This window comes from Cynocephalus volans, chromosome 7 (genome assembly GCF_027409185.1).
Source record: "Cynocephalus volans isolate mCynVol1 chromosome 7, mCynVol1.pri, whole genome shotgun sequence".
NCBI classification, from domain to species: Eukaryota; Metazoa; Chordata; class Mammalia; order Dermoptera; family Cynocephalidae; genus Cynocephalus; species Cynocephalus volans.
The window spans coordinates 85086081-85113079 of NC_084466.1; the positions used below are offsets into that span (position 1 = coordinate 85086081).

At 43.1% G+C, this 26999-nt stretch overlaps 1 protein-coding gene across 2 annotated transcripts in view; it reads left to right on the forward strand.

Moving 5' to 3' along the window:
* MIPEP (mitochondrial intermediate peptidase) overlaps positions 1–26999 on the forward strand; it is a 164832-nt gene that overhangs the window by 128363 nt on the left and 9470 nt on the right. The gene's annotated exons all lie outside the window — the stretch shown is intronic.

The following is a 26999-nucleotide window of genomic DNA, read 5'->3' on the forward strand; positions in this document are numbered from 1 at the left end:
TGGCCACTTCTCATGACCATCGACAGATAAGCCTCATGGTAGCCTGAGCCCTGTCTAAAGGAAGGCCCAGATAACACAGAATTCCTTTACTTTCTTTTCTCCCTGTTGTTTGCTCCACATTAATCAGTTAAAGGCCACTGCTAGGCAACCGTGTGTCTGTGGCCTCTAACTCATGGCCGCAAGGTACTTATCCAGCAGTTTTTCTTACTTAACTCTACATAGAGATCTTCACAGGAAAAATCCAACTTGCAGCAGCAAGGTGTTTCTTAAAGAGCCTTTTTTTTTTTTCTTCTCAGCACTTTAAATACCATTTGAAGACAACAAAATAGTGCTTTAAACAGTATTTCCTTCCCCACTGAAGAAACTCAGTTACAGAGTGAAATGGAATTGGATTCAAGCTCTACTGCTTACTCTCTGTAAATTACTTGGGAAGGTCACTTGAACTCCCTAGGGGAGATGAAATGTGTTTTCATTCAGAACACTTCTTTGATCTGCTTCTCCTTTTTCACTCCCTCTCTGAAGGTGGGAGGAGGATGGGTACCCACTCACGCACAGACACCAATAGAAAGTCAGAGCATTGCAGATTGGCAATATGGCCTTATCTGTTCTCTAAAAAAATATTTTTTGTATAAAGAAAATTGGTTTATTTCTTACAGTTTTGGAGGCTGTAAAGCCCATAGTCCAGGGGGTGCATCTGGTAAGGGCCTTCACTTGGGTGAGAACTCCCTCAAGGGTCCCGTTGTGACGCAGGGTATTACCTGGTGAGGATGGCAAGAGCTCTCTCAGGGGCTCCTTATAAAGCCACCCGTCCACACCATGGTAGCTCCTTATTCTGCAAATGGATTAAACCAGTCACAAGGGCACAGTCCTCAGGATCCAGTCACTTCTCAAAGGGCCAACCTTTCAAATATCGTGATCGAATTTCTCACCCTCTCAGCACTGTTACATTGGGGATTAAGTTTCCAACACATAAACTTTTGGGGGACACGTTTGACCCATAACACCCAGGCTCAGGAATTATAATGCACAAGTGCACAGTCCACTTTTTAAAAAATCCCCAAAAGATGGTGTTACAATAACTAAATAGGCTTTTTAAATTTATTTTATTTTTGTCATTGTACATGTAGGTGGGCTGTAGTTTGTTGTTTCAATACATGCATATATTGTATAGTGATCTAATCAGAATAGTTAGCATGTCTGTCATCTAGACATTTATCATTTCTTTGTGGTTATAGCAAAAAGGATCCTCTTTTCGGGCTATCTTCAAATATATACAATACTATTAGCTGTTGTCACCCTAGAGCAGCAGAACTTATTCTTCCTGTCTAACTAACTTTGTGACTTTGTACCAGTCACCAGCCTTTCCCGGGCTGCCCTTCCTCCTTCCTTTTCCCTGCCTCTGCTAACCACTATTCTCCTCTACGTTCTTTTTTTTTCTTTTCCCCTTTTTTTAGTTTGTTTTTCTTACTTGACCCATGATAATTGTATACCTTTATGAAGTGCAGTATGATATTTGGGTACATTCATACTGTGTGCAGTGATCGTATCAGGGTGCTTAGTGTATCCATCACCTCAAACATTTGTCAGTGTGTTAGGAATATTCAGCATCATCTTGACTAGCTATTCAAACATACACAGTACTCTGTTGTTAACTGTGGTCTCCCTATGTTTCTATAGACCCTAGACCCCATTCTTCCTAGCTCTGTAATATTTTTGTATCCACTGACTACCCTCTCCCCACTGCCCCCTTCTACTTCCTCCCACCAGTCTCTAGCAACCATTATTCTCTACTTGTATCAGATCAACTTTTGTAGCCTCCACATATGAGCAAGAATGTGATATCTCTCTCCCTTTGCCTAGCTTATTTCACTTAACATAATTTTATCTAAGCACATCTGTGTTGTTGCAAATGACAGTTTCATTCTTTTTTATGGCTGATTAGTATTCCATTGTGTGTATATACCATGTTTTCTTTAATCATCCATCTATGGACATTTAGGTTGGTTCCAGCTCTTGGATATTGTAAATAGAGCTGCAATAAACATGGGAGTGCAGGTATCCCTTCTTAACCTTGTTGATTTTCATTACTTTGGATATATACCCAGTAAGTGGATTGCTGGATTGTATGGTAGATCTATCTGTAGTTGTTTGAGAAATATCCATACTGTTTCTCATAGTGACTATGCTAATTTACATTCCCACCAGCAGCATATAGGAGTTCCCCTTTCTCCACATCCTCACCAGCATTTGTTATTTTCTGTCTTTTTGATAATAGCCTAACTGCGGTGAGATAATATCTCATTGGGGTTTTGATTTGCATTTCTCTGATGATTAGTGATGTTGAGCATTTTTTTATATGCCTGTTGGCCGTTTTATGACTGCTTTCCAAAAACTTCTATTCAATTTCTTTGCCTAGTTTTTAATTGGATTATTTGATTTTTACGATTGAGTTCTTTGAGTTCTTTGTATATTCTGGTTATTAATCCCTTACTGGATGCATAGTTTGCAAATATTTTCTCCCATTCTGCTGGTTGTCTTTTTGATGTGTTGACTGTTTCCTTTGCTGTGCATAAGCTTTTTATTTTTTAATTTTTTAATTTTTTTTTTTTTGTGACTGGTAAGGGGATCGTAACCCTTGGCTTGGTGTCACTCGTACCGCGCTCAGCCAGTGAGCACACCAGCCATCCCTATATAGGATCCGAACCTGCAGCCTCAGCGCTCCCAGCGCTGCACACTCCTGAGTGAGCCACGGGGTCGGCCCTGTGCAGAAGCTTTTTAGTTTGATATAATCCCATTTGTTAATTTTTTCCTTTTTTTCCCTGTGCTTCTGAAGTATTATTCATAAAGTCTTTGCCCAGACCTATGTCCTGAATAGTTTCCTCTTTGTTTTCTTCTAGAAGTTTTATAATTTTGGGTCTGACATTTAAGTCTTTAATACTATTTGAGGTGATTTTGGTATATGGTGAGTGATGGGGTCTAGTTTCGTTCTTCTGCATAATGGGTCTCCAATTTTCTGAGCATCATTTATTGAAGAGACTGTCCTTCCCCCAGTGTATGTTCTTGGTTCCTTTGTTAAAAATCAGTTGACTATAGGTATGTGGATTTGTTTCTGAATTCTCTATTCTGTTCCATTGGTCTATGTGTCTGTTTTTGTGCCAGTACTATGCTGTTTTGATTTCTATGGCTTTGTAGTATATTTTCAAGTCAGGGAGTGTGATAATCCTCTGCTTTATTCTTTTTGCTCGGGATTGCTTTAGCTATTTGGGGTGTCTTATTGTTCCATATACAGTTTTGCATTGTTTTTTCTATTCCTGTGAATGATATCATTTGTAGTTTGACAGGGGATTGCACTGAATCTGTAGATCGCTTTCGGTAGCATGGTAATTTTGATGATACTGATTCTTCCTATCCATAAGCATAGGATATCTTTCCATTTTTGTGTGTCTTTTTTATTTTCTTTAATCAGTGTTTTATAATTTTCATCATAGAGATATTTTACCTCATTGGGTAAGTTTATTTTATTTTATTTTATTTTTATTTTTATTTTTAAAAGTTTTATTGAATCAAAATTGATTATACATATTTTGGGGGTTCAACATTGAGATATGTTGATCAAATCAATATTACTAGCATACATAGTTACAAATTATAATTATTCTTTATGCCCCTTGTCCAATCCCGCCCCAGCCCCCTTACATTCCCCCTCCCCCCTCTAATCACCCTAGATTTCTTCTCTCCCTCTGAAAGAATACTGGTTACTCTGTTGATTTGCTGCCCAAATGGTCTGTCCAATGCTGAGAGGCGTGATCAGGTCCCCCAATACTATCATGGAGCAGATGTCTCTTCCGTCACTATGAAATGGGCTTTGAGGAGACAGACATCCTCCTCCTTTCTTTATCTCTGCTGGTGACTCTCCTTGTGTCACTTCACTCCAGTGGCTGGTGGACCATCTGCATGGTGGTTGTGGCATCTAGCCACCTTCATGGCAGCCATGGTTATCGTGGTGGCTGTGGTGGGCCACCCACATGGGGAGCATGTTTTTGGCCTGCTCCATGGTGCTGGCAGTGTGCCTGGTTGTGGAGAGTGTCCAATCCCCAGTTCCATGCCCTGGGTCCCCGAGTGGATCCCGAGGTGCTGGCATGGTGTGCCTGGTTGTGGGAGGGGGGTCCAGTCCCTAGCTCCTTACCCTGGGTCCCTAGGCATGTCCCGAGGTGCTGATACAGTGTGCCTGGTTGTAGAATGGGGATCTGGTCCCCTTCTCCATGCCCTGGGTCCCAGGGCAGGCCCTGAGGTGCTGGCACGGTGTGCCTGCTTGTGGGAGACGGGTCCAGTCCCTGGCTCCATACCCCAGGTCCCCTGGTGGGCCCCAAGGCACTGGCATGGGGTGTCTGGTTGTGGAAAGGGGGTCTGGTCCCCTTCTGCATGCCCCAGGTCCCAGGACAGGACCTGAGGCGCTGGTGAGGTGAGCTTGGTTGTGGGAGGGGTGTCCAGTCCCCTTCTCCATACCCTGGGTTCCAGGGAAGGCCCTGAGACACTGACATGGGGTGCCTGGTTGTGGGAGGCGGTCTGGTCCCCTTCTCCATGCCCCAGGTCTCAGGGCAGGCTCGAGGCTCTGGCGTGGGGTATCTGGGTGTGGGAGGGTGGTCCAGTCCCCTTCTCCATGCTCCGGGCCCCCAGGCAGGCCTCAAGGCACTGGCATGGTGTGCCTGGTTGTGGGAGAGGGGTCCAATCCCCTTCTACATTGCCTGGGTCCCCAGTTGGGACCTGAGGCACTGGCGAGCTGTGTCTGGTTGTGGGAGGGAGGTTTGGTCCCCTTCTCTGTGCCTCGGGCCGTTGGGCGGGCCCTGATGCTCTGTCCCTGCATGCCTTGTTGTGGGAGGGTGGTTCCAGTCCCAACTCCTTATCCTGGATCCCTGGGCAGTCCCCAAGGTTCTGGCATGGTGAGCCTGGTTGTGGGAGGGGGGGTCTGGTCCCCTTCTCCATGCCCAAGGTCCCTAGGTGGGCCCTGAAGCTCTGGCATGGTCTGCCTGGTTGTGGGAGGGGGGTCCGGTCCCATTCTCTATGCCTCGGATCCCTGGGTGGGCCCCAAGGCACTGGTGCTGTGTGCCTGGTTGTGGAAGGGGGTTCCAGTCCCTAGCTGCTAGCCCTGGGTCCCTGGGGGTCCCCTAGGCATTGGTGGTGTGCCTGTATGTGGGAGTGGTGTCCAGTCCTTGGCTCCAATCCTCGGGTTCCTGGGTGGGGCCCCAAGGTGCTGGTGTTGTGAGTGGTTGTGGGCAGGGGTCCTGCCCCTGGCTCCATGCCTCATATCCCCTGGTTGGCTGCAAGGCATTTGTGGTGTGCCTGGGCTGGAACTAAGTTTTTGTCCTTTGGTTGCTTCTAAAATGGGGGAACTTCCTGTGAGAACCAGTACTTGAGCTATGTGTTTGAGCTAAATTGCTACTTTGCTGCTGTTTCCCTAGGGAAGGCTTTTTGTGCAGCTCAGGGTTTAATGGTTGACCTTATAGGTACTTCTGGCTCTCCAGATACTCGGTGCACCTGGGTTGTGTAGAAACTCTGATCTGGGCCCGAGTTTTTTCATCAAACTGCACCCCATGCAATTGCATTCCTGACAAGTCTCCTCTGAGTGGTCCTGCACTGATTGGGGGGCAGATCAGCTGTCCGTGCTGTGTCCCAGTGTTCTCCTGGTGGGCCTGTCTTCCCCACTGCCCATGCTCCCAACACTTCCATGGGACTACTGCCCGTCCCTTGCGATGACTCACTGGCGTCTGAATGGCTGCCCTTTTTCAGCTGTTCTAGCTCCTCGCTCCTGTGTGGGTCCATGGGAACCCTGTTAGTGGTCTTGCTGTTCTGGGGGCCATCAAAATCCTCTTCTCCCCTGCCACCTCCAAGAATACCATCTAAAGGGCACAGCTGCGGCTTCTGCCAGCTCTGCTCCATGTGCTCCAGCACATGGTGAGAGTGAGCATCATTGTCTTGTTCCAGTTGTCAGGGGGCAAGTTTTCAGCTTTTCCCAATTCGGTATGATGTTAGTTGTGGGTTTGCCCTATATAGTCTTTATTGTATTAAGATACTTTCATGCTACACCTAATTTGTTGAGAGTATTTATCATGAAGGGGTGTTGAATTTGATCCATTGCTTTTTCTTCATTTGTCAAGATCATTTGATTTTCTTCTTTCATTCTGTGATGTGATGTATTACATTTATTTATTTGCACGTGTTGAACCATCCTTGCATTCCTGGGATAAATCCCACTTGATCATGGTGTATAATCTTTTTGATGTGCTGTTGGATTCAGTTTGCTATTATTTTATTTAGGATCTTTGCATCTGTGTTCATGTTCATTAGGGATATTGGCCTGCAGTTTTCTTTTTTGTTGTTGTTGTTATATCCTTGCCTGGTTTTAGTATCAGGGTAATGCTTGGCCTTATCTATTTTTAAACACATTTGTAGCTTATATAATGACATATGTTATAAGCACAATATCCAGTTACTTAATCATCCACTAAACACAATATGGCAATACCTGAACGAAGCCAACTTTCTTAATAGCCAAGAATCCTGGAGTGAGATTTAACTCTCTTCATATTCAGTCATCAATGATAAGATTTTCTGCTTTTTATTCCATACCCTCACAGTGTTTTTAAGCTTATGTTAAGTATCACATTTCTGAGTAATAAGAGAACTTAAAGTTATTATTTAAAATAAACTATGATGGTATGGCATTTTCATTTGGTTTACAGCTTTATAAAATATATAGTAGAATATTTTTAAAGTGTGCTATGGTGGGCATGTTCCAATGTTCAGCTTCCATTGTAATCATTTCAGAAAATGTATAGTTTTCTAGAAAGGTAAACATGCAGTGAGGTTGGTGAGTAGCAAGGAAGTAACATTTGCCCCCACTTGGAAGCAGATTTGTTTCCTACTACACAAGAAATAGAAGAGTAGAATGTATAGATGTTAGTGATAAAAACTTAGTATATTATTTCAGCAGTTTGTAAATGACAAGTGAATTACTCATGCACATTCATGTTTCTTCCTCTTGTAAACCATTGTGTCTTTTTGTATATTATGTTATCTGAAATTCCTGAGTAAATGGCCCTGGATGAGTTTCTAGGATCAGATTTTGCTTATCTTTCAATAACTAGACAAAAACCTAAAATGTTGAAAAATCATCATGTGCCACGTGCTTTCTGCTGTTCTACCTCACTTAATCCCCATAACATAGGTCTTATTGTCCCCATTTCTGTAAATAATGAAGCTTTGTCAAGGTCCATACTCTTTCCATGCTGCTTTGCCACATCTTTCTCAGTCGATCCTTAAATTCTCACTTTAAATTTACCTTTAGAAGGTGGGAGAAGGAAATGACCTGCGCCTTGAGCTCTATGTTCCCCTTCATGATCCCAAAGTCTTTTTTTTTTTTTTTAATGTCATAACGTAACTATTCTCATTGACATTGGGGAGACTTCCTGACACCCATGGATCTTCCTTAATGACTTTTCCTATGAGTTCCTTTACACTTCTGTAGCAAAGCTGTCAACTTAGTTTACAGCCATTTCTAGCCATGGCGGCCCTGATAGAAAGATACTCACCACAGCCTAGTAAGCAGTGACCCGGCAGACTTCATGCTTCTGCCTCTGGTTGTAGCATTCCTTGTCTCTCACCCTTCAACCCTTCCACAGGTAATTTTGTGGGGGAAGAGGAGGGTTAAAGTCCAAGATTTTAGCATTCCAGAAGGTTATTTGTAAATACTAAACAACTTCATTTCTATGTTCCTTTCCAGACAGAAACCAAGAGCTTTATTTTTATGTTTCTTAGCCAAAAGCAGTATGCAAATAGAGATACCAAGTAACAACAGGATGGAGTTTTTAAAAGGATCAAACATCAGATAAGATGAAAAGAAATAGTAGATAAATGAGTCAATTCTCAGCAACTGAAACTCCCTTCAGCTTGTTTTTGTATGTTGCCAAACTGACTCAGGGAACCAGCGTCTAGAAGCCTGCAGGGCCTTACCTTAAGCTGATTACAATCATGATACCTGACATTTCTGCAGAGCTTTACAGTCTCCAAAGCAGTTTTACTCTTGCCATAATTATCCTACATCATCTCCTCTTGCTTATTAAACATTTATTTTCAAGAAACAAACCATAGAATTATGGTTTATCCTCCAAAAGTTTGTCCCCATACCCCAAGGAGATTAATATAAACAATCTACAAAGATATCTACTCTTTTCTTTAAAAACCTTCCTGCTCCCAGTTACATTACACACACCCAGCACCCAGATGTTGGGTTCACACCATTTATCAGTAAAAGGAACTAGAGCTCCTTGGAGAAATAGCCAGTTCTAGGGCTGGAGCAGGGAACATGCAGGATGAACCTGGAGCATCTTGGAGTGCCAGGAGGTGAGAAAGTGCTCATGGCCACACACAGTAACGGGTGTGTAGGTCACAGGAGGTCAAGAGCCACTGAAAGAGCTCCCAGTGGCCAAGGCTGGGACCATTTGAGCAACCCAAGAAATAACAGTTTTGGAATACAGTACAAAGTATGGAATATACGAGGGCACTTTACAAAGTTCATAGAAAAATAGAATTAAAAGATGTGAATCCTTCCATGAACTTTGTAAAGTAGCATCGTGTATCCATGAGTTCATACTGATATAAATGACTGAATAAATAAATACGTAAATGGGAGAATAGACAAATCTCTCATGTAGAAAAAAAATCCTATGTAATTTATGCAGCTCCTGTGCCCTCAGGGAGGTAGAGCGTTACTCCCCATCCCGTAAGCGTGGGCTGCGCAGAGTGACTTCCTTCCAAAGCGCACAGTGTGGAAGATGGGGGAAGAGGAACCCTTCAGTGCAGAAACCTGATGAACATTGCCCCAGAGAGGTGACCCTGGTCCCCATCAGTAGTGACAAGCCACGTGCACAGTACGCACCCTTGCTGTGACATGATGAGAAGCACACTTTGCCTCTGTGGTCTTCCTCCAAAAAACCTGTAACCCCAGTCTCATGAAGATAGAGACATCTGACAAGCCAAAATTAAAGACATTCTACAATATGCCTGAGCAGTGCTGTTCAAAACTGCCAAGGTCACCGAGAACAGGAAAGCCTGGGAAACTGATTTTGTCACTACCTGCCTCAAAAACACTGTCACTGGTTTCTCATGGTCCTCAGAAGAAACACCAAAGATCTTTTTTTTTCTTTTGGTGGCTGGCTGGTATGGGGATCTGAACCCTTGACCCTGGTGGTAATGCCACACCTAGAGGAACCTAAGGAGACATGGCAGCTACATGGAGTGTGGTCTCCTGAATGAGATCCTGGAACAGAGGACATTAGATACAACTAAGGCCATCTGAATAAAGTTTGTCTTTAGTTAACAGTACTCTATCAATATTGGTTCATAGTTGTGACACATGTACCCCACCAATGTAAGAATATTAATAACAGGGAAACTGGCTGGGTGTGGAGTATATGGAAACTCTGTACTATCACAGTTATTCAGTAAATATGAAACAATACTAAAATTGAAAGTTTATTTAAAAACAAAAACTTTCCTTGGTAAGATTTTCAGTAATGATGCTGCCATCCCTGGTTCGGTCCTCATTGCAACTCTGTTTGCCACATGTCCCTGCTTCCTGGTAGCTGTTCCAGTGCCACTGGCAGTGCTGGGGGGCAGCAGAGGCACTTTGATATCACTGGAGGGGGGAGTGTTGCTGGGGACAAAACGAGGCTGGGGAGGTAAGTGGAGGACACCAGGTCGTACACTGCAGACGCTGTGAAGATGTTTGGCATTTAGGGCTGGCCAGTTGGCTCAGTTGGTTAGAGTGTGGTGTTATAACACCAAGGTCAAGGGTTCAGCTCCCTGTACCAGCCATGAGAAACCAATGACAATGTTTTTGAGACAAGTAGTAACAAAATCAGATTTCTGTTTTCCAGTGTCCACTGGCTGCTGAGGACAGATGGATTAGGCGCATACAGTGGTAAGGCCCCTCACTGTTGGCAGTAACCTGGTGAAAGGTGAGGGTGTCAGATTGGGAGAGTAGGCAGTTGGGATGGAAAGTTAACTGACTGCAGAGATATTTGTGATGCAAAATATTCAGCAGGTCGTGGGCTTGATTTGGCATGGAGGTGAGTAACTGGGACATCAAGGCTGGCCCCCAAGTTCCCCACTGTAGCTTCTGGAGAAATGGTCGTGTGGTTATGCAAGCAGGGGTGCCATTTGCACGATAACAAACCTGATGGCAATTAAGTCCTGTCTGTCAGCAGAAATCTGTCCTGCTGACATGTAAAGTAAGAGAGCTAAATAAACAGTCGTCATTCAACAACAGCTTGATTGATTTTCCTTATTGTCAAAATGTATACAGAGTTACTTAAATAGAAAACGCACCATACATTGTGCTATAGCACTGAAAATTAGTCATAGTTATTCCTTTTGGTTTTAAAACATGGAGTTGACATGTAATTATGCAGTCTGATTAACCCCTAAATATCAGCACTGTGTAGCAAGACTGGTGTGCCCAGTGCTACAGGAGAGCAGGCAATGCACGCTGGCTTTTATTCCTAAATTTATGGTTTAAAATGTCTCCTTGCTTTTTATTTTTTTAATCAAGTGGGATTTTCAAGGGAGAGATAAGCATTAGCACAGGACAGCTCTACCTGACTTAGCCAGCACCTGAGCTGCGGGCGTGTGGAGGCTGAGCTTAAACAAATGCCAGAATGTGCTCCAAGGGTATGTGCCCTGTCTTGAGAGTGCCCACCCCAGAGTGTATTTTACATTTGTGGCTGACTTGGGAGGAACCTTCCCCTCATACAGATATATTAAAAGATAAGATGATTTAAAACTTCCAGCATGCCATGTAAAACTATGCTGTTGGAAGTAAGTCATTCCAGTGAATTTTGTTGGGTTGCTCGAAAGTTTATAAATATAGATTCTCTTTATTTCTCTTTTCCCTGCAGTCAGAGAGGCCTCCCCAGACATCTCTACCCCTTACTCTGCTTTGTTTTTTCTTCATAGCACATACTCACTTCCTGATACAATTTCAACGTATATTATTTCATTTGTTGGTTTCTGGTCTCTGTTCCCAATTGAATCTGACCTCTCTGAGGGAGGGAATCTGAGTCACATTCATGGCTGTATATGTAGCATCTTGTATAGGGCACAGAACATAAGCATTCAGTAAATACTTGTTAAATGAGTGAATATAAGAATATCAAAATAAACTTAAGTATTTTGTGGTCCTAAATATTTTTGTGAAGCTCTTTTATAATGTAAAAGAAAAAACACATATAGCAAAGGTGTTTTGTGCTCACTTGTTCAGTATCTCATCTGTTCTCTGACTTCCTATTGTCGTGTCTGCTTGGATGTCTTTGTATCAGTCTTGCCTTTGTCCCCGTCAGCTTCCTCCTCTGCACTGCACCCACATCAGGACCCCCGTTGCCAGCTTCACTGGCCTCTGTCCTTTGTGATCAAAGAGCCCTCATTAGCAGGCAGGAGGAAGCCATCTCTTGAATGAACGCCATCCATTTAGCTGTCTGAGATGGTATGTGTTCTTTTCTTTCTAGAGCTTTTCCTCTACACACCACGTATATTTATTACACTACACATAACCAGTGTTCTACAAGATATGGTAAAATAGATCCTTCCTTCCATTTTATACTTCTTATAATGCAAGACCTCCAAGTCAGTCTGGTAAATTAGTAGAGTTATTTAAGAAACAGACATTAAAGTGGGAAATACTTTCACTATTGTAGGAGGTCAGAGATAAATTCTGCAACTTGATTTAAGAGGCACTGGATAATCTATGTCTATAGTAATGTGCTTTGTCTTTTTTTTTTTTTTTTTTTTTGACCGGTAAGGGTATCACAACCCTTGGCTCAGTGTCGTCCGCACCACGCTCAGCCAGTGAGCACACTGGCCATCCCTATATAGGATCTGAACCCGTGGCCTCGGCACTGCCAGCGCCGCACTCTCCCGAGTGAGCCACAGGGCCGGCCCAAGTAATGTGCTTTGTTATATAAGCGAAGTCAACTCTTGGAGCTTAATTAAAGCAGGGCCGACTCTAGGCAGCATTCTGAATTGGCCACGTTGTCCTTGAAGCCCTTGGCCTTCAACACCTCCTCTTGGTGTCTCATCCATTCCTGGCTACCTGTGGTCTTAGCTTCCAGGAGCACTTGCCTTCAGCCCCACCACTGTCCTTGGATTACTGACCAGTAAATAATCTGATAGAGTGAAAAAAGGTTTATCTTAATTGTTGATGAAGTTAACTCATTTTAGCTTAGCACACAAATGTCGTGTACTTACTGCTAGCCAGGTGCTTAGGGGACTCAAAGATGAAGAAGAACGTACACATCCTACGTGTATGTGGGTCAGAGTGCAGATGTGTGAGAGGGATAGCATCCTGTGAGAATTACAGCCAGGAGCCGCCTCTGGGAAGTGGAATTGCACAAAGGTGCCCTCTCTGGGCAGTTGCCACCTGCACCAGCACACAGAGCTTGGGGACTAGGAGATTCCTGGGGTTCAGCCCTTCTGATCCCCTTAGCCAGCTGCTTTTGTACTCGCATTGATTTGACAAGCAGATAGGCATCCTGGGTGTCATGAGCTGCGGGAAGATGATGCGCTACCAGTGCCAACACGATTAAATAAGACAGGTTGCCTACCCTCAGGAGGGCTCTCTGTATACCTATGACCTGTGACAAGAATGAAGATCAGGTTTTGGAGCTTGCAGCCTGCTTTCACCACATTCCCCAGATATATCCAGTCTGTTCCTAGAGACAGGTAGCATTCTATGAAGATCGGAGGCACCTACCCTTTGAATAGATACTCAAATGAACTTTGCTTATAAATAGAAAGGAAAAGATCAGACTTTGAGCTACACAGACAGATTAATAGGATTTGAGGTGCAAAGAACTAAAGCGAAGGTACAAGGTGCACATGTCAAAGACACAGATGGACAAAAGAGAAAATGTGTGGGTGTTACAAGTGAAATGCCCTCATGGGAGGGGTGGCAGTTTTTCTATTTTCTCAATAAATTGACTTTGGAACACCAGGAATAAGTAATTCCTGTGGGTTATGTATTTTAACACATCATACGGATAACTGCAAACTTCTATACTAGAAACTGATGAGCATTTCGTGTAATTTTTACAACGTAGAGTATTAGAAGCCACATGGCATATCGATCTCTTTATACCAAAAAAAGAAGTCAGCCTTTACCAGAAAATGATAGGTTTTTTCTTCTGCTAAGCCTAACCTAGAAGCCTCTACTATGCTTAGATTTTTTTTCCCCCTCACCTATTAGATCCTCTGAATTCCAGTGACTAAATTCAACCAAAATAATTTTTCTCAGCAGAGATGATGAAAAGCCTTTGGGAAAGTAACTTTTAAGCAGGCATCATTTTAACTTTTAAACTGTAAATCCTCTGTCAACTCTGCACTCCATTATATAAGTGTTAGGTACTTTTCAGTTCAGTATGATGCCACAGGGCCAGTGAGCATTGACTGTAAGACAACTAGATAGAGGGATAGGCAGGGGACGCCATCAGACAAAAGGCAGCTCACTGCATGCTCCTTTTAGGTTCTTGCCACTTGGACTTGAGCACCTCTTACTAAACCCTGAGCATCAGAGGTCCCTGCCTGAAGATTTCAGATAATACTCTGTTTTAAACAACATGAAGGAAAGGCCAAGGGACAGGACATAATGAGTGTGCCAGATGCAGACATGGACAGCATCAGTAATCCACCTAACACTGATTTGGCAGGTGGTGGTATCTCCTTTTAAATCTGTGGAAACGAAGGCCTTGAGAAGTTGAGTAGCTCCCTAGTGTGGTAGAGCTGTTGAGTGGCATGGCTGGGAGGCGCCTGTGCCACAGTGCCCACTGCGGCTGCACCGCACTGCCCACCTGGCCCTGTGCGGAGCCACAGACTCTTGATGACTGTCTTCTGAAACTTCTGTTGTCACTGGTTACCTTTGGTGGGTAGTGCTTGTTTTGATAGTGGTCTCTAATAATAGTAAGCTATCATTTTCTACTTGCTGTGTAAATTTGATGAGTCCCTCTTCCATTTGTGTAGCCATTTGAAATCATGTGTCTGGAGTTTGACTTTATTTACGTTCTAAAAGCTTTCCCCCCCAAGTAAACATCTTGTAGTAGACTCATTCCAAAATATATACCAACGATTTCATTTTTAGGTTATGTCAACGTAAACTATTGTCTAAAAGGAATGTAGATAATATTCTTCAGTGCTTTGATTGCTTAATGGAAACATCATGAAATGTTCTTAAAAGGTGGTCATTACAGATGGTATTCTTAACGTGTGGTTATAAATGTGTGCACAGTGGGCTAAAAACAGGCTAGGAAAGTAGATGTCATTTCCCTCAGCTCTGGATCTACATTCTTGGCTTTCCTGCTGACGCCCTGAGGCATCGAGCTTCATGGACTGAGGAAATTAGGAGCCATGAGTATCTCAGGCAGGAGTGACATTGGAGATACACTGATGGATTTACATTTAGAATGTTCACCAATGTATGGTTAAGTAATAATAAATAATAATAATAGAAATTTAGAGATTTTAGTTGAAAAAATTGAAGTCGACATTTGCTAACCATCTCCTGAAACATTGTCACAGAGCAGAGGGACAGGAAAATTTCTCTCAGTTTAATGCTCATTTCCTGAAATATCATTTTCATATGTCTTCCAGCATTTGAGTCTTTTCCAACTATCACTAAGAGAAACTTTTTCCTTTTGACTATTCTGCAACATTATTAATAATGAAATTAGATTAAGGATTTATCATAACTAAGCCTGATTTTTTAATTTTATATAATTCATCTTTACATTAAAGGTTTTTTGTAGCTTAATCTCAGAGTTTGAACATCTCAAACATTTGAGTATCATTACCAAATTCTTTTTCTAATTCATCGTGTGAGTTAGAGTATGTCAGGTAACACCAACACACGTTTGGTTTCTTATTCTCTATCCGTATAGGTACTAAATGTCTGTTTAGATTGATTAAAATGTAGAGTCAAGAGAAAGGCCAACTTCCACTTGTATTTCCCCTTCAAGCAATTTAAACAAAACTTAGCTTTAAAAAATTCTTAAAATCTTAAATTGCACACTCAAAATAACTGGAATTTCAACATTAGTTTTATTTTTGTCTTCCTTGCATTTCACATTAGGATAGGGATTTTACTAAAATGCTGCAAGAGTCTTGTGTACTCATTTTCTGAAGAAAAGTAATACTTTATGTTGGATATTAGCTACTAACACTACTTTCTAGTACTTGTATATTGTATATGTCTAGAGTTGAATGGACAGGAGAGAGTTACAGTAGTAGCAATAGCAACAGTAATGAGAGTAGTAACAATCACTATAGCTAAAGTCAACTGCTGAGTAGTTTTGACGTGCCAAGTACTATTCAGGCTGTATGTGTTATCTCATTTAATTCTCTAACCAGTCTGAGAGGTCCTTAAGTAACTCACTTGCCTGAGGTCACACAGCAGCAAATGGGAACTAGGATTCGGATCAGGCATTCTGACTCATTTTGCGTGGGCTAGAAATGCCTTAAACTTCTTTCTCAGGTTATACCAGGAAGCTTTTGCTTTGGAAATAGGTGCATGCATATTCCACTATATTTTTTCCCCTTGCTCTTTTATAATTTTTGGCAACTGAGTTGCCTTGTCAGGAATACACTGATGCTCAAAGAAGATATTGTTGAGTTCTCAGAGTAAGATATCATGTGGACAGATCTGAAAGGTGGCATGAGCTAACGAGAATTAATAAAGTATCACTTGCCTTACACTTTATAGCAAAATAAGATTCGTTGAATGCAAATGCATGGATGCACAGCAAGATTTGGTATTTTCAACACACTCGCTGGCAGAAATCTTTTGCACAGCATGACAGGAATGAACGAGGAAAGCTTGTCATGGAATCAGAGTTAGAATTTAAGTAGCTTTAGGATTGCGACATAGTTTCAATAACCCAGAATAATAGCCAAGTAAATAGAATCCTTAATCTTTGGCTTGTTAAATATTTACCCAACACAGCCTCTGAAATAGCTGAGAGCTTTTTTGGAAGAAAGAAAGGGAAGACAGCACCTGCGTTCCCAGGGCTGAGACCTCTCTTTGGTAAATGCACTGATTTTCTAAGAGGGTGTGTGCGTATTGAACATGTGGGTGTGTTTGTTTAAGGAAGGCATCCAGCTTCAAAAGGCAAAATGTGTTTTGTAACCCAGAAATGTAGTTGGGAATGGAATGATTAAATTTGACAACGAAATTAAAATAAACTAACGTGTAAACAGAGCACATCTGTGGGGCTGTACTTGCTGACTCAACTTCTTCTTAGCACAAGTTCAGAGGCTCCACCTCTGTCCTGTCAGTAACTCACAGAGGTACAGCCTCATACTGAACAGCGACAGGGAGTAACCCAGCCTCGGGAGCAATAGAATTTTCTCATTTCAAAGGAAGGGAGGAATTTCACTTTCTGGCCGATAATCTGATTTTCTCAGGAACTGATTATAGATAGTGGGAATCCACCTTTAGAAAAGGGTGTGGGCAACCACAGCCTTGTAGCAGAGAATAACTTCAAAGTCCTAACAGTGGGCCATACAGTTGCCCTAGGCTTGGGAGAGACAGGTCTGGAATGAGAATTCTGATCTCATAAAATTCACTTCAGATTTTTCAAACTGCCAGGCCAGCCTCTGTAGCTGTAATTCTCAATCAGTCTGAGCTGAGTTTGCCATGTATAATTATTTCAGCAGAAAAAATAGCCATTAACTATTTTAATGGGTTTTTAGAAGTGGAGTGCGGAATACTCAGACTTCCTTTTTACTCACTCCAAACCTGTGTAGATAATCTGCTCTTTGGTATATCCAAGCTATTGTTATGTTTGGTGGTAAAGGACGGGGGTGGCACAGGAAGCTGCACATCTGGGCGAATCAAAGGCTTTTAGTACTTTTGAGCTCTTCTTTTAAAAAAAATTATGGTAAGGTATACATAACACCAAACCTACCTTTTAACCATTTTGAAATGTACAGTTCAGATGCGTTTACAGTGCTGCGCGCTCACAACGCTGCCCACCCAGTGCTGCGCGGCTGTTTACGTTACCCGTCTCCAGAACTTCCCCAGCATCCCATGATCTCTTCTTAATAAACCTTTGTCACAGCTGCTAATAGGTAGAAAAATGATTTTAGTTGTGTCTTTTGTTTGTTTCCTTTGAAATGAACAATTATCTGATAAAAAGCAGAAGGCAAAAAGTAGAAAAAAGTAAAGTCAGCAATGATTCATGATTGTGAGTTTTATGATAATATCCTAAGTAGTTAATCATAGAACATTGTTTTGGAATTCAACTTGTGCAAAAACAATAAACAACCTCATCCTTCAACTCTTGAACTGGGAAATAGGTTTTTTATGAACCTTTGGTTCTGGCTGTTGTTATTGCCAGTTACTAAGCATTTCTGTGGGTAAAGAGCACTATCTTATTGAATCTCTTTAACAATCTAGCAAAGTAGATGACTATGGCAATATTATGAAATTCAAATATACTGAACTATAATATTTTACCTTTTCTTGTTTCTAGCAGAAACGAGGCTTAGGGAAGTTAAGGGACTGGTCTGAGGTCCCTTAAGCAGTTGGTTAGCCCAGGGTAATGGCTTACCAAACCCTTGCTGTAACCATCAGTACATATTGCCTTCTTTGGCAGCATCTGAAATTGTATTTAGAAAATGAAGAATTTATTTTTTCTCTCTGTTCCTCCTTGACATCCTTTATGTTCTGTTCAGCCCAAAATTCACACCTGCCTAGTGCCCCTGAGGCTGTGCTTGTTTTCAAGCTCAGCGCTGTTGTTCCAGCAGGAGGTCCCCCAGGACATTTACTTTTTGGAGCCTGAGACTCTTCTTGGTTCACTAGTCTTCCTCCTAGATAAGTGATATCTGTAGGCCTTAAATATAAACTTGGCTGATGGAACTTGATTAATTTAAACCAAGTCCAGGGCTGTGGCTGAAATGTGAGAGTATTATTAGCTTTTGGCTTTGATTTTAAAGAACTGATGAGCTGTTTGTCCTGGCCATCTTGGCCTTTGAACACTGGCCACTCCTGGTCAGTGTCAGGACTCCATCCACCTGGTCCCAATACGGAGCACCTGGGCATCATCTCTCCATGGACACATACCCAGTCCATGACTTCTCTTGCACCTTTGAAACCCACAAACAGGAGGGCATTGCCTTCCCTGACTCCACAAGGAAAGACCCAGTTCCAGGAGGACCTGCAGACTATGGAGGCAGCCCCGTTCTGCATCTCCCCATCCCCCTCACACCTCCTGCTACCCCAGCCAGGCTGTGCATGGTGAGACGCCCTCTTCCCTTCTTTGGCCAGGTACACCTCCTGCTTCCCCAGGGAGCTTGGAGAGGAGACACTGGACATTAAAGCTTGCTCTCACATATCACTCAGACTCTATGAATCAGAGGACAGACAAAGTCATTTAAATGAAAAAATACTGTCTTCTGGTACAAACCCTGGGTCTACAAAGTTGGCCCTTGATCAAACAAAAATATCAATGTCCCCAGATAATTATTAAGTCCCCTTTAATAACTTGTGAGCTGATCTTTTGATCAACTGGGAATCTTCTTGAAAGAAATAGAACCAAGTCTGGCTTAGCAAAGCAGAAGAGGCATTTTTTGGAACAGTGCAGAGGAGGCTGTAGAATCAAAGGGGAAGTCGGAGCGGGGCTCGGGAAGGGCAGCTTGGGGGGTCAAGGCACGAGGAACCGGTGTGCGACCATAATGGGTCAGCTCAGTTGTCTTCAGACCTTCTCATTCTTGTCAAGACTCCAGTTCCTAGGAGAACACATCTGGCCGCCTCACACCCCTGGGTGCGGTGAAGGCGGGAGGGCACTCTGGCCAAGATGTCCCTCAGGTTGCAGTCATGGCTACAGTGGTGTCTCCACCTCAGCAGTGTTGACATTTGGGACCAGATAAGTTCTTGTTGTGGGGCCTGTCCTGTACGTGGTAGATGCCATTGGTAGCACCCCGCAGTGTGACAACTAACAATGCCTTCAGACTTGTCAAATGTCCCCTGGGGGACAAAATTGCCTTCAGTTGAGGACCACTGCCCTAAAGCAAAACCATTCCTCTCACCAGAGGGAAACCAGTGGCGGTCTGCACAGCAAGCACTTGCCACTTGGTCTCCCTTCGTCGCTGCGTCTGCCCTGTTCCTGCCCCTGCTTGTAGCAGCCTGCAATCTGCAGGCAGCTGCCCCCCACGCTTCTCTCTTACCGCCGCTCTGCCTCCTGACAGAACTGCATCAGGAATCTCCTGAGTGTCCCTGCTTGCCGCTTGACAGCCACTCCCTCCCCTGCATTCTCCGTGCATGTGCACACCTTGGTCTACTGAACAATTACACGTTTCTGTGGGTTTTGCCCCAACTAAGGAACTTCCTGAGAACAGAAGTCGTGTCTCCTATCTGTATGCCTGCCGTCTCCAGCACACTGCCTGGCACACGGGCACTGAGTACATTTTACTCCTAGTAAGTGCATGAGCAGATGCCCTGACATGCGGTGAGGAAGGGTGGGGTTCCTCTCGCTGGAGAGCTGCGTGCAGCCCGGCTTGCAGGCAGAGGCGTTCGTTTCAGAACCTAAAGGAGGGAGAGTCCAGGTCTGTTGGGAGCTGAGAGTGCGTAGCTCCCATCCACCCTTCTGCTGGGACTCACCCGTGACGCCCCCCATCTTAGCACGATTCAGGACACTCGTGCACACTGCCGGCACCCAGCCCGACTGCCTGCTCTTTTCCTCGGGGAAGTAGCTCCTCCGTGACTGAGGTTTGGTTCTAGTTCTCAAACTCTGAACAGTCAATTGCTACATAAAAGAAGCTTTTTGGATGTGTTTCTAAGCTTTACTCATAAAAGAGTCAATAATTGATAAACATAAAGCACCGTTCTCCAGGGTGCTTGTGATAATCCAAGTACACCCTGCCTTTTAACTTTTTAAAATAAAAATACTGCTCTAACCTCTAAAGGCTACCTCCCCTCCAGTGCCTCCCATGAGCAAGTCCAGGTCCCAGTGTCCACACGGCTCCCTGGCTTACACCAGGTCCCTTTTTGGCCACCTCCTTTCCCTATGGATTTTTAGGCTATTTTCATACCAAATCCACTTGATCATTTTAGGTGCTTTTCCAGCTGGCTGTGTCATCGCTCTTGGGACTTGGCAATCGTAACTGAACAGTGTCCCAAACAAATTCTAATTTTGCTTGATTTAATTATATTCTCTATTTTACTTGAGAAACAAATGTTTTTTAGTTTAGTTGAATAGAAAATCATGTATCTTTCTTGCTCAATATTTTTCAAGTTACAGTTGTCAATCGAGGGAAACTACATCTCATTTTCAGCTTTGCCAGGTTTCCACAGGTCTGTCTCAGCAGCAGTTCGCACAGTTGGGGTGCAGCAGAACCACCAGGAGGACAAAACAGATGGCAGGGCCCACCCCCAGTTTCAGATTCAGTAGATCTGGGGTGAGGTCAAGTATTGACATTTCTTTTAGGTTCCTGGGTAACACTAGTGATATTGGTCTGGGAATTACACTTTTAGACCCAGTGGATCATACATTTCTATAAGACAGATTCTCAGTAATTTTTTTATATAGCACCTTCATGATAAATAGTATGTGAGATATATATATATATATATATATACATATATATATATATATATATTTTTTTTTTACATTAGGTGCTCGGGTGCAGAGAGGAGGAGGGACAGGGGAGGGAAGAGCCTTACAGAGGTTGTGTTCATCACTATTTCGTTCCTCTTTGTCTTTCACTAAACTTTTTTTAAATTTATTTTTTATTAGCATATTCATTGTTACAAATCATACTTATACTTTATGCCCCTTGTCCAATCCCCCCTGTCTCTCCCCCCCTCTAATAACCATAGATTTGTTCTCTCCATCTGATAGATTAACTGTTCCTCTGTTGGTTTGTTGCCTAGATCACCTGTCCAGTGCTGAGACACGTGTGATCAAGTCCTCCCTATTATCGTAAATCAGGTGATGCTTCTGTTACTCTGGGTTGTACTTTGTGGAGACAGAGGACCTCTTCTTTTTTTTTGGTCTCTGCTGGTGCCTCCCTTCTGTCAGTGCAGTTGAGAGTCTAGTGTGCCATCTGCACAGTGGCTGTGACTGCTGCTATAGACATTTTTGTGGCAGCCATGGCAATTGCGGTGGCTGTGGTGGGCTACCTACATGAAAATGGTGTTTTTTGTGTGCTCTTTACCTGGTTGCAGCTGGGTTTGGCTTCCCCCAGCTCCACATCTCAGGATCCTGGCGGGGCCCTAGGGCGGTGGTGGCAGCTTGCCTAGTTGTGGCTGGGTTTGGCTTCCCCAGCTCCATGCCTCATTCTAAGATGTTGTTGCAGAGCAGTTGAGGGGGAGAAGGAGAGGGGAAGCGGGAGGGAAATAGGGCGGGAAGAGGGGGAAGGAGGGGGGGCATGATTGAGGCCATGGCCCCCCCACCCTGTGATGGCAAGGGAGACCAGGAGGCTTCCAGTGACGGGTGGGTCATCACTGGGTTGGATGCAGATGTCACAGGGGTGTGGCTGAAGCCCTCGGTCCCCCACCACCCCAGCTTCTGGGCCTGGGGCACTTCCTGTGGTGGCTCAGTGGTCATTGCTGGGCTGGCTGTGGATGTCAGGGGGGTGTGGCTGAGGCCCTCGGCCCCCTACCACCCTGGCTCAGAAGCCCAGGGGGTTTTTGGTCCTTCTAGGTGTTATAGGTGTTCTTTGGTGGTGGTAGACCTTTACTGGTTAATATCAAACTTTGTCTCTGATCTGTGGGTACTTTGTTTTTTCTTTCAGTTCTCTGTTGGATTATTTGCTGTTCCCACCACTTAATCTTTGCACTGGAACTAATTTGTTGTCCTTTGCTTACTTCTAAAATGGGGGTACTTCAACTACAGCACTTGAGCCCTGTAGTTGAGCTAAATTGGTGCTTTGCTGCTCACTCCCTGGGGAAGGCTTTTTGTGCAGCTCAGGTTTTAATTGACCTTGTAAGTACTTCTGGGTCTTGTGAGGTCCAGTACACTTGGGTTGTGTGGAAACTTTGGTCTGGGCCTGAGTCTTTTCAGCAAACTGCATCCCTGCAGTTCTGTATTCCTGACCAGTCTATACAGAGTGGTCCTGTGCTGATTAGGGGTAGATCAGCTGTCCATGCTGTGCCCCAGTGTTCCCCTGGTGGGCCCGTCTCCCCCACCACCCGTACTCCAAACACTTCCCATGGAACAGGTCATGTGCCAGTCCCTTGTGATGACTCACCATCTTCTGGTGGTTCCTTTTTCTGTTGTCGGTGGCTCCTTGTTCCTATGTGGGTCCACAGGAACCCTGTCAGTGGCCTTGCTGGCCTGGGAGCCACCAAGGCACTCTTCTCCCTTCCAGGCAACTTCATACAAAGGGCATAGCTGTGGCTTTTTCCAGCTCTTGCTCCGTGTGCTCTCACCAGGGCCAGCCTTGAAGCAGCCGGGGATTGAAATGCTGGGAGCAATCCTTTCTTTCTCTTATCATGGCTTCTCCTGCCTTCATGAGCTCTGTAGGTCTCTCCTCCTCTTCCCCTGAGCTCTAGCAGCCCCATCTTGGCAGTCATTGCTTTTTAATAGTTGTAAATTGGTCGATTGTGGGAGAGAGTGATGCTGGGGGCGATCTATTCCACCAAACTTTGACTGAACTCAACCACAATTTTGTTTTATTGAGTACCCTTGGTTGGTGTTAAGCAATATATGAAATAGACTCAAAGAGGAGATGTAACTATTTTACTTCTCTTCCAAGGCTTAATGTAATTTTAATGTTTTTTAATTGCCCTGATAATCCCCTGTATTCTCGAAATTAAATGATAAACAAACCATTTCACCCCAGGCTCTTAGCAAAGGGAGCCAGAACCAGATCTGTCTTTTGGAAGTGGGCTTAGAGGCATGATCAAATTGCCAACCAGTTGCTCTCAATCATGTTTTCAAAGCGTTGTATCAGTTGTACATCCAAAGGGGCATTCAAGGGGTTAAAGGTTTTAGGTCAGGGGCACGTTGGTTTTTAAATGAAAGTCTGGTCAGATTATATATCATACGTATATTACAAAATAACTGGGCAGCTTTGTACAGGTATTGAACTCATCCTGGAGCTGACAGAATTTTTCTTGGTAAAAGCAAGGAAATATGCAGTTAGGAGCCCCTTAAACACGTAAACGCTTCTGTTTGCAAGGGGTTACCTGAGATACCTGGAGGCCACCCAGAAGACATCCTCGAGCACAAAGCTCTTAGGCCCTTTTTACCCCAGTATCAAGCCAAGACAAGAGCTACAGCAACAACCAAGCGTCACGGGCACTGTGCCCTGATAGAGAGAGGCTCCTGCTCGTGCTATGAGAGCCTGTCCTGGTCACACACAGCTGGGCAAAGCCATTGCTGCCAGCACCAGCCTACTGCCCTGTCAGCAGAAGCCAGCTTTCTCTGTCCTCTCCATCTGGTTGGTTGCATGGTTGTGACTGCTCATAAAATGTACTCCACAGAATGGAAGCTGAATTGCCTGGAAAACAGTGGACATTTTGGCTCTGTCTTCAAGGCAGTAATGGCAATAAGTAATAATAAGTAATAAATAAGCAAGGCAATAAGTAATAAGTTGAGGACACACGGTCACATGGAGCATCAAGAAGCAGTGAGACATTTTTTTATATCATAGTGCTTTAAAAGCATGGGCCCTGTAACCAGACTGCCAGGGTTAAAAAACAACAAAAACAACCAGAAATGCTGTGAGACCTCTTTTTGCCTGTTTTCTCATTTGTAAAGATAGGTGCCTCACAGTGCACCCATGGTTCATACTCATAGCACGGTGCCTGGCACACAGTGAGTGCTCAATAAACGGCCGTCGTCATTTTGTTGGGAGTGTGGATGGCAGTGTCTCCGGTGAACCCTTTCCAGACCTGCTGTCTGTGTCAGGTGCCTTTATCTTCACTGTATTTCCAGCCGTCTGTCAGCAGTCACTGGAGAACAGCACAGTGCAATTTGGAAACCTTTACTGCTCTAAGAGTCAGTCTTGGAATCTTTTTGATATCATAATTTATTTTAGTCAGGTCTTGAATAATTGCCCTAGTACTTCAAGGTTATGAAACAAGCCAGTTTGAGCAGAGCAGTCAGAATGAAAATGTTCTGGCTTGTACCATCTTTTATTAGCCCATTTGCCTCTCAGGTAAAATGAGGAGAAAAATAAATTATACCGTCATTCTCTGACTGCTCATTGTATATTTTCTGTCCCTCTGAGTAGGGCAAGTAGATGAAACTCAACTACCTGTTTTCCTTTTTGTGAACTAATGAGCAATGTGTGTCCTAAGGCCATTTGTCTTTTGTATATTGCTAGTGACACTTTTCTCTTTTTGGTTATAAAGTTTTCGCTTGTTTGTTTGGGTCCTTTTGGCAAAATCTATTCCGCCCACCCCCTTCTAATTCTGGTGATCTCCACAGTGAGCTATGTCAGCCCCACCCGCTTATGGACTTACCAGTTTCCACCCTGGTCCCAGGGGCTTCTAAGAAAGTCTAACTTTCTTTTAAAATTAAGACTTGAAGACAAAGGGGACATCTTTGTCAGCTTTAAAAAACAAAATTAAAGTGTTCCTGGAATATTTTTACTATATACATATATAAAAGCTAACTTCAATTTTTCTTATTTGTGGAACTGCCTAAAAACATTGCTTTTCCTTTTAATTCTCTGTGAAGGTGTTAGTTCAAGTTGACATTGGAAAACATTTAAATGTAATTAGAGCAAGGATACTGTAACAATTTCCACAGAATTCTCACCCCAGTCGCTATGTTTTATCCCTTCAGATCCTGATTTCCTCCTTTCTGAACTTCATCTTTAGCAATCACATTATGTACGAAATTACCAAACTTTTTAGCTCTTACCATATTTGATTAGAAAAGACCACAAGTGTGTGCTTTTCTCTTGTTGCCATGGTCGCCATTCTCTGAGACACAGGAATGGTTAGGATGAGAGGCTGCAGAGCGACGTGTGCTAGTTAGGTCTGTCTGCCCAGGAGGGGAGCAAGTTCGTGTTTATATTGGCACGCTTTGTTGAAGGGAACCACTTCAAAGGAACACGGTGGCCATACTTACCTGAATAGGTTGGCTCTGAATAAATGGTTTTACCTTCTGACAGTTTTAGTCATTTAATTATAAATGACCAGTTATGTAATTATAGAAATGTCTCAAATATTAAAAAGAAGAAAATGGTGTAATACGTTAGCACATTTTATTGAAAGCCATGTTTAAATATTTTCTCTACAAACGTTCTCAGCATCAAGAAACTTGGCACACAGAAAATGTATGAAACCTGATTTATTATCAGATTGCATCTGCGTAGTGATAACCTCATATATCTAGAAGGTACTGTGTAAAATGCGCTACCTTAGTGATCATCAAAGACCCAACATTTCTGTTAGTAATGACATAGCTGGACCAGAGGAGAGACCTGCTTTCCTCTATAAGGATTATTTTATTATAAAAAAGAAAATTGTGTTTTAAACTTTAGTTGTACAGATGAAACCATAACAATGAAATTGTTTTCCAGCAACTGCCTCTTACTTTGAGATATTTCCTAAGATGGATCTATTAGTATTTGAACTTGAAAGAAGATGAAAATATTTTGGACTGCCATTGAAAACATCCCATTATTCTTAGTGTTCTCAACTACACCAGGTCTAGTTAGTGGTCTGCAAGTATGTCTGGAGCTTCTATTTTTATGTCCACCATGTAGATCCGTCCTTGGTCTGTTTCCCACATTGTAAACTCTGCCTGGTGGCAATGACCACATCCGTGTCTCTAGTCCCAGGTCCGTCCCCTGAGTGCTGCATTTGTTCCACCCACTGGAGCCTGGACGTCTCCACGTGGAGCATCCCTTGCAACTCATGCTTTACAAGCTACTGATTTCCATGCCGTCCTGCTCCTCCTGTGTTCCAGCTCAGTTCATCCTTGCAATTCTGCTGGTTGCTCTGGTTCAGAGCCACAGAGTCCTCCCCTGTCTTTTCTCTCCTATCCCTGTTCTACCCAATCAGACCACTTTGTGGTCAACATGTTCGCATTGTATTTTCTCACTTTCATGCCTTTCTTATATTGTCCCATCCACCTAAAAGGCCCTAATTTGGCCCTAGATCTTCCCCGTCTTTTAAGTTTCTGTTCAGTTCCCATCTCCTTCACAAAACCTCCTGAAGCTCTTCATTGGGATTCATCTTTCTCTGTTCTCCCACTTTGTTTACTAGTAACATCCACAATTTACTTTTTTCTTAAATTTTATGTTGAAAATTTTCAAACATTCAGAAAAGTTGAATGAATAGTAAGATAAACACTCAGATACTTGCCATTTTCTTGTAATTGCATCTGCCCATCAATCCATCATATATTTGTATGCATTTCAATGTAAGTATCAGACATCAGTATATTTTACCCCTAGACACTTTTGCATGCATAACATTAACTAAAGTTCATTGTTTACCTCTTAAGTATACCATTTGATGAATTTTGACGCATGTATACATGTTTATAACTCAAGTCACTCTCCACATTATCATCACACCAGAAAGCTACCTTATGATCTTCTCAGTTGATTCCAATCTCTACTTTCAAAGGCAACCACTGTTATGATTTTTTTTTAACCATAGATTAGTTTGGCCTATTTTTGAATTCATACAAATGAAATCAAACAGTAAGTATGCCTTTGTGTAAGGCGTCTTTCATTCAGTGTAGTGTTTTCGAGATTCATCCATGTTGTTGCATGTACGAATAATTTGTTCCTTTTTGTTGCTAAGTAATATTTCATTATATGAATATATCACAATGTGTTCATCCATATTCTGTTGGTAGGAACTTGTGTTAGTTCCAGTTTGGGGTTGTACAAGTCCTTTGTTTGTTGATGTATACTTTTGTTTCTCTTGTGTAAATACCTGAGAGTGAAATTGCTGGGTCATAGGGTAGGCATATATTTAGTTTTATAAG